Source organism: Neophocaena asiaeorientalis, unplaced genomic scaffold (assembly GCF_003031525.2).
Source record: "Neophocaena asiaeorientalis asiaeorientalis breed wild unplaced genomic scaffold, Neophocaena_asiaeorientalis_V1.1 scaffold478, whole genome shotgun sequence".
Classification (NCBI taxonomy): Eukaryota; Metazoa; Chordata; class Mammalia; order Artiodactyla; family Phocoenidae; genus Neophocaena; species Neophocaena asiaeorientalis.
The window spans coordinates 1,135,406-1,142,621 of record NW_020173200.1 but is presented as its reverse complement, the minus strand read 5'-3'; positions in this window follow the sequence as shown (position 1 = coordinate 1,142,621).

Below are 7,216 nucleotides of genomic sequence, written 5' to 3'. Positions count from 1 at the left end.
AGGGAAGGCCACAGGACAGTGTGGGTTTCCTCCCCCACTCTTAATGAGGGAGAAAAACAGCCAGCAGGAAATGTAAATTCTGAATTGACAAAATTTAATTTAAACTCATAAAGACTTAAACACAATGTTTTCTCTGCTACTAGCAGGAGTAGAGGCTTGAGTCTAAGAATTAATTGTGAAAAACATTGAACGTTATATTCTTTCTTTTGTACCTCTGAGTGATGGTATGCAAATTTCTATCCTGCTAGATGACACAGGTCAGTACAAAAAAAAGCACAATTATAGGTCAATTTCATTTATGAACATGGATTCCATAATCTTAAATAAAACATTGGCAAATTTAATCCATTAAGATAGTAAAAGAATAATACATCACATCCAAGTAGAGTTTAGCCAACAAATGCAAGTGTAAAAAGACTTTAAATTGGAAGTTTCAGCCAGAAACACCAAGGCAGTAGATATTAGATAACAATGTTGTCAGTAGACCATTTTATAAGAATTTCAGAGTAGAGAGTCAAAACCTAGTTTCACAATTCTCAACTCCCTTACCCTCAGGGTGTAAAAGTTATTGGTGCAGGACTTTGTAAAGAGGACTTTTCTGGAAAGAGCTATGCTGTGAGTGTCTCTCCTCCTCTCTCTCAGTGAGCAGGGGTAGGGGATGTATTCCCATTCTCCTCAAGTTAAGAGGGAGCCATTTCAATGGGACAATCTGGATACCTTGATATATAACTCCTCCAGGTAGTAGACAAGTGTCTGACTCATGCCTGGAACATGTGAAAGGCAGAGATGGGCTGGCTAGCTGATCCTGTCACAAGGGTAAAGGGGAAATGAATCAAGTGGCCTGTACTCCAAGAGTAAGTCAGGGTGAAAGATTTCTTTGGAGGGAGAGCTGGCTTAAATCCTTTCAAATCCTGCCCAAGAGAACTGCCTGGAGGAGCCATGGGACTCCAACAGAATGACCCAGTGTAGCATGGACCACCAAAAACCAAAAGCTGAGATGGGAGAGGCCAATGGAAGGGAAATGGTGTCACCTGCCTAGTGGCAAGAACAACAGAATGTTCCTACTGGGAGCCTCTGCAGAACCCACAAACATACCTCAAGTGAGAAAGAGTCAGCTTTTAATATTTCCCAATCCCAGAGAACATGAGACTATTTAACAAGAGTGTTTCTCTCGCAAATGTGAGAGAGCCAGCTGGGAGAGAAGGAGATAGATACCCAAGGTAGAAAATGAGAATATAACTATGGCCCTACCGCCCTCCGTTCCTGCTGTAAGTATTCATGAAGAAGGTCCAAGTTAGGGGAGGAGAGGAGTTTTCACTTTAAATAAAGTTTGTCATTTTGATTATTATATAATTGGGCATTCTAACGCCTGAACAGAGACTGTCATGACCATGGGGCCCTTTATTATCTAAGCATCATGTGAATGCCCAAGATTCATCTGGAGTGGAAGGGAAAGTGTCCCAATGAATAAATTTTAAAGGCACATTGTAAATAAGATCCAAGAAGCATAAAATTTTTAAAAATTGGTAAATTAGATGTCATGAAAATTAAAAAATTGGGGGATGTTTCTACACAGTGGAATGCTATTCAGCCATAAAAACATGTGAACTACAGATATGTACAATAACATGGGTGAATCATAAAAACAATATGCTCAATGGAAAAAGCCAGACACAAAAGAATACATACTGTATGATTTAATTTATATGAAATTCTAGAAAAGGGAATACTAACCTACAGTGACAGGAACCAGATCAGTGATTGTTTGGGGCCATAATGTTCATCATAGCGCCATTCATAATAGCTAAAAAATAGAAATAACCCAAATGTCCATCAACTGATGCATGGATAAATAAAATGTTGTATAGCCATACAGTGGCATATTATTTGATAATGAAAAGGAATGAGATACATGCTACAACATGGATGATCATTGAAACATCATGCTAAGTGAAAGGAGCCAGTCAGAAAGAACCACATGATGTGTGATCCCATTTATATGAAATGTCCAGAACAGGCAAATCTGTAGAGACAGAAAGTAGATTAATGGTTGTCTAGGGCAGCGGGAAGAGTTGGGGTAAAAAGGGTACGAGGTTTCTTTTTGGGATGATAAAAATATTCCAAAATTTATTGTAGTGATGATTGTGCTACTCTGTGAATATACTAAAAAACACTGAATTGTACATTTTGAATGTGAATGATCTCTCAGTAAAGATGTGAATTATCTCTCAATAAAGCTGATGATACCCAAAAAATGGTGTTGGAAGTCCTACTGAGGAAAAGAGTCAAGGTGGATTCTTACCAATATCACTAAAAATATACCTTCCTGATAAATTAAAAACCTAAATATAAAAAATGCTATGAGGAACTTCCCTGTTGGTCCAGTGGTTAGGACTCCGTGCTTCTAATGCAGGGGTGCAGGTTTGATCCCTAGTTGGGGAACTAAGATCCCACATGCTGCATGGTGCGGCCAAAAGATAAGTTAAAAAAAATTTTTTTTTTACATATGTTTTTAAAAAATGCTATGACTTTATTAGGAAAAAACTGTAGAAAAATGTTTATGGCCTTTGGAGTAAGGAAAATCTTGTGGAAGAAGATTCAAATAGAAAAAAGATTTAAAAGAAAAGTTATACATTTGACTATATCAGTCATAAAAACTTCTGTAAAACAATAAATACGTTTATGGTATCTAAAGCTTAAGACAGGTAACAGACTGAGAGAAAATATTTATAGTATAAGTATCAGAGAATTAAGACTCAAAAGGTATAAAAAACTGCTATAATTAATTTAAAAAGGAAAAGAACATAGGATACCAACAGACAATTTACAAATGGGAAAACGCAAGTGGCTGATATACATATTAAAATATACATTTGACCAACTCTCCTAGGAATCAGGAAAATTTAAAATAAAAAATTTTGGTAATTCCCTGGCAGTCCAGTGGTTAGGACCCTGCACTCTCACTGCTGAGGGCCTGGATTCGATTCTTGGTCAGAGAACTAAAATCCCATAAGCCATGAGGCCAAAAAAAATTTTTTTTCACCCATCAGATTTTTAAGGAATTTAAAAGTTTGTTAATATTGTGTTAAAAAGGATATGAAAAACTTTCACGAAGGTGAAATGGGTAATTTTCAGAGACTGCTGTCGGAATATAAATTGGTATAGCCTCTTTGGAGGGCAAATTGGCAGCATAGACTGAAATTTAAAATGTGTGTAGACAAGCCTCTTAGAAAGGCTCATCCACCAGAGGGCAGACAGCAGAAGCAAAAAGAACTACAATCCTGCAGCCTGTGGAACAAAAACCACATTCACAGAAAGATAGACAAGATGAAAAGCCAGAGGGCTATGTACCAGATGAAGAAACAAGATAAAACCCCAGAAAAACAACTAAGTGAAGTAGAGATAGGCAACCTTCCAGAAAAAGAATTCAGAATAATGATAGTGAAGATGATCCAGGACCTCGGAAAAAGAATGGAGGCAAAGATCAAGAAGAAGCAAGAAATGTTTAACAAAGACCTAGAAGAATTTAAGAACAAACACCTAGAAGAATTAAAGAACAAAAAAACAGAGATGAACAATACAATAAATGAAATGAAAAATACACTAGAAGGAATCAATAGCAGAATAACTGAGGCAGAAGAATGGATAAGTGACCTGGAAGACAGAATGGTGGAACTCACTGCCGTGGGACAGAATAAAGAAAAAAGAATGAAAAGAAATAAAGACAGCCTAAGAGACATCTGGGACAACTTTATTTTTTTTTATTTTTTACATCTTTATTGGAGTATAATTGCTTTACAATGGTTGGGACAACTTTAAATGCAACAACATTTGCATTATAGGGGTCCCAGAAGGAGAAGAGAGAGAAAGGACCCAAGAAAATATTTGGAGAGATTATAGTCAAAAACTTCCCTAACACGGGAAAGGAAATAGCCACCCAAGTCCAGGAAGCGCAGAGAGTCCCAGGCAGGATAAACCCAAGGAGAAACATGCCGAGAAACATAGTAATCAAATTGACAAAAATTAAAGACAAAGAAAAATTATTGAAAGCAACGAGGGAAAAATGACAAATAACATACAAGGGAACTCCCATAAGGTTAACAGCTGATTTACTGGCAGAAACTCTGCAAGCCAGAAGGGAGTGGCATGATATATTTAAAGTGATGAAAGGGAAGAACCTACAACCAAGGTTACTCAACCCAGCAAGTATCTCATTCAGATTCTAGGGAGAAATCAAAAGCTTTACAGACAAGCAAAAACTAAGTTAGAAATGGACAAATTCTTAGAAAGGTATAACCTTCCAGGACTGAACCAGGAAGAAACAGAAACTATGAACAGACCAATCACAAGTAATGAAATTGAAACTGTGATTAAAAATCTTCCAACAAACAGAAGTCCAGGACCAGATGGCTTCACAGGTGAATTCTATCAAACATTTAGAGAAAAGCTAACACCCATCCTTCTCAAACTCTTCCAAAAAACTGCAGAGGAAGGAACACTCCCAAACTCATTCTATGAGGCCACCATCACCCTGATACCAAAACCAGACAAAGATACTACAAAAAAAGAAAATTATAGACCAATATCACAGATGAATATAGATGCAAAAATTCTCAACAAAATACCAACAAACAGAATCCAACAACACATTAAAAGGATCATACACCATGATAGAGTGGGATTTATCCCAGGGATGCAAGAATTCTTCAATATATGCAAATCAATCAATGTGATACACCATATTAACACATTGAAGAATAAAAATCATATGATCATGTCAATAGATGCAGAAAAAGCTTTTGACAAAATTCAACCCCCGTTTATGATAAAAACTCTCTGGAGAGTGGGCACAGAGGGAACCTACCTCAACATAATAAAGGTCATATATGACAAACCCACAGCAAACAAACAAAGAAACAAAAAATGTGTGTATACTATGATTTAGGAATTCCCCCTCTTGGCATCTACTGGAGTAAAGAACTTACCCATGTGCACAAGACACTTGTACAAAGGTGTTCATTGTAGTATTGTCATCGCAGGACAAACTGGGAACAATCGAAAGGTCTAAGGTCTATTCAGAAGTGGACTGACTATGTAAAATTTAAAAGAAAAGGTTCATTTCTATGTATAGAGAATGACCTCCAGGATTTATTATTGGGTGACAAAGCAAATCTGCAGAACAATATGTTTGATATGATACCATTTTGTAAAAACAAACACATAAAACAATGTTATCTGCAGGTATGTCATTTAAACATAAGAGAAAGTCTGAGATACTATTGAACAAATAGTGAATGATGGCCATTAACATGATATTGAGTGCTTTCTATAATATTAAAAGAAATTGCTCTAAGCCCTTTGTGAGATTTAACTCATTCTATCCTTAGAACAACTGTTTAAGATGAAGAGAGATTAAATAACTTGTCCAAAGTCATGAGTAAGTTGCAGAATCCAGACTCAAGCTTGGATACTCTAGCTCCAAGAGTTATCGGTCTTAAATTTGATTATATGTGGGAAGCGAGGACTGGGATTGGGGTGGTGGTCCAAGGGAATCATGGCCTAATATGTAATGTCTTTATTTTTTTAAGGTGCATGAACTTTTTGAGTCAATAAAAATTTATTTAAAAAGAAATATGACAACTTACCAATTATCATAGAAGTTTAAAGAGATAACTTATTGCACTTAATTTGGTAGTCTTAGAAAAGACATCAGCGTAAGCCTATTCAGAGTGCTTTGAAAACTGGAGATGACTACTGTCTGACACAACTTTCTGACACAACAATGAATAAAATGCTTTCAATTTGGAAGCTACAGTATGTTAAAATTGAGATTAAGACAAAATTCAAGTACCTCTTTCTTAAGTCTTACCATAAATTATCTTCCCAACCTTCTCTCTTCCCTCCTCCTACACCTTCTAGTAGGAGAAATCCATGCTGTTTCCTGCCCATGTTTTGCTCAATTTGTTCCCATTTAATCCTCTGCCCAAGATGTTTGCACCCCCCACCTCTTTGGTTCAGGGCAGCACCAGCATCTAGTTCGATGCAGAGCACGGAAGCTTTTACTATGTGTTAATAGATCTGGAATGACTGCAGTAGAAGCCTTCTTATCCAACAGGATCAGGACTGTCAATGGAATAATTCAGTTAAGCTCAGAAACCACAAAATGTCATCTCTATTTACTTTAAATATTTTATTTTAACTTTGAGCATATTTATATATATTCATTCACCAATGTTTTAGTGTAAAACAAGGTTGAGAATGAGTCCATGGATTGGAGCTCTGCATTATCTTTCTTGAACATACCATACTCACAGCATGCATTTTTATGATTTCCAGTTTGGGTTTCTTTAAAGCGGAGCAAGAGCTTAAACACACCTGGGAAAGAAATCTGTGTGCAGGACTTTACTTAGAATTATTTACCCAAATTTTTACAGTTGTTTTGCCCACACTTATTTCAATGATAGCTTTTGTTTTTATTTTTTGTTTTTCAGTAACTCAGTCTTTATTGTCTTTTCAAAGCATTCCACTAAGTTTAAAAACAATTTAATGAAATGTTGCAAACATAGAAGGAGAAAAATAGAAAGGACACCTGTTCCCACACTCAGCTGTATGAATGCTACCATACTTGCTTCAGATTTTTCAAAAAGGAATCAATATTACAGAGCTGAAACCTCCTGCACACTCCACACCGATTTCATTTCTATTCCACTCTCCACATCCATAACAACTATCCTGAATTCCAGTGTTTAGCTTTCCCCTATGCATTTTTATACTTAGTAATATGTGTACCAATAAATATATATATATGGCTTTGTTTTACATGTTTTGAATCTATGTATAAGCTGTATCATACTGTATTTTTCTCTCATTATGTGTTTGAGATTTATCCTTGTTGATACTTGTAGCTCTAGTTTACTCATTTGAACTGCTGTATTGTATTCTATTTTGCAAATATTCCAAAACTTATTTATTTTATTTTCTCTCTGGTTGAATAATTGGGTTATTTCCATTTTTTTTCCATTACAAACAATACTGCAGTGATCATTCCTTCATATATCTCCTTGTATATATATGTGAGAGTTTCTCTAGCCTAGCAAATATAACAAGAAATGGAATTTGGGGGACAAAGGGCATGCACATCTTCACAAGTATATTGTCAAATTATTTTCTAATATGGTTGTAACAATTTATGCTCTCACTAGCAGTGAGTGAGTTC